Raw genomic sequence first — 1,457 nt, forward strand, 5'->3', positions numbered from 1 at the left:
CGAATGCCTTCAATGCTTATGTACGAAACCCTTGGCAAAACCGTGTTTAAATGTTCTCTCCAAACATCTCTGGTCGCTGTGACCAAACTGCGCGGTGCCTCTGTAGTCGATCAGGGGCCCGGGGGGATGGACTGAGTTTCTGGAAACTCGGAAAAGGGAGAAAACTGAGCTACTTTTTCCAAAACTTGTCACCAAAAGCAATAAAAATGTTTTGATGCAGCGACTAAACTCCTTTATCAATATCAAAGAAGTGCAATTAAAGATGAGAACTATACGTCTTTGTCCCTTTCGTAGGAAATTTTTGACGGACTGACTACAGCAAAGTGACTAAAACACTTCTGTTAGTATATCCAAAATGTTCAGTCAAACCTATAGCGACTAAACTGTTTGGTCGTGACAACCAAAGTTTTTATCGCAGTGACTAAACAGTGCGTTTGTTGCGGCGCCAGCAGGCAGAGGGGAGGGGGGGTCCGGTCTATCTCACTCGCACGGCAACAGTCGGGCAGGCGCCCGTGCTGCAAACCCGACCGATCCGGAACACTGCGGCCAACCAATCTTCACCGTCGCACCCCCGGCCTCGGCGTCAGCTGCACCCTCAGCAGCGAACCCCGGGGGGCAGAAGAGAACCTCGAGAGTCTCGCACTCGGCCGCCCCACCAGGGAAGAGGCGATCAAGGGACGACAGGCGGCGTGCCCACACCGCGGAGCCCGCAGCACCTGACCTGCAAGCCGTTATCACCGACCAGCGGGTCCGCGATGTAACCGAGGGGTCCGCAACTAGGTTCGAGCGCGTACACAGGCCGCCCGGAAAACTGGGAAGACCGGGAAGACCACGAGGAAGACTAAAGAAAACCGAAGAAGACCAATAAAATCGTAGGCCACAAATGTGACGGAAAACCGAAAAATATAAGGGAAGACCGGAAAAACTTTAGGAAAGACCTAGAAATTGAAAGCAAGACCAGAAAATGTAAGAGAAGACCGATGAAAATGCGAGAAAACCGCAGAAACTGGAGGAAGCCATTAGAAAATTTCAGAAAACCAAGATATTGGGAAAACCAATAAAAAGTCTGGAAGACCGGAAAAACCTTAGGAAAACCTAGGAAAACTAGGAAGCCCGCCACATGTGTACACCGGCAGACCGTACTTGCGGACCCCTCGGATGTAACAGATGCAATCAGTATGGGCACCGGCAGGCGGGCTGCACAAGACCGGCCAGAAGGCAGCGCGCGGACAGGCTGCGACCTCCAGTTACCCAGACGTCTGCTGCTACCGCTGAGACTCCGGCTGCCACTGGTGCTGCGCCTCCAACCGCGGCCGCTCTACCTGCAGCAGCCACTGCTACCGCACCTGCAGCCGCTCCCTTCGTGCCTTCAGCAGCCACTGCTTCTGCACCTGAAGCTGCTACAAACGTGCCTCTAGCAGCCACTGCTACAGCACCTCCCTCCGTGCCTTCAGCAG

The sequence above is a fragment of the Frankliniella occidentalis genome, unplaced genomic scaffold, assembly GCF_000697945.3.
Source record: "Frankliniella occidentalis isolate FOCC.00 unplaced genomic scaffold, Focc_3.1 Scaffold68, whole genome shotgun sequence".
NCBI lineage: Eukaryota > Metazoa > Arthropoda > Insecta > Thysanoptera > Thripidae > Frankliniella > Frankliniella occidentalis.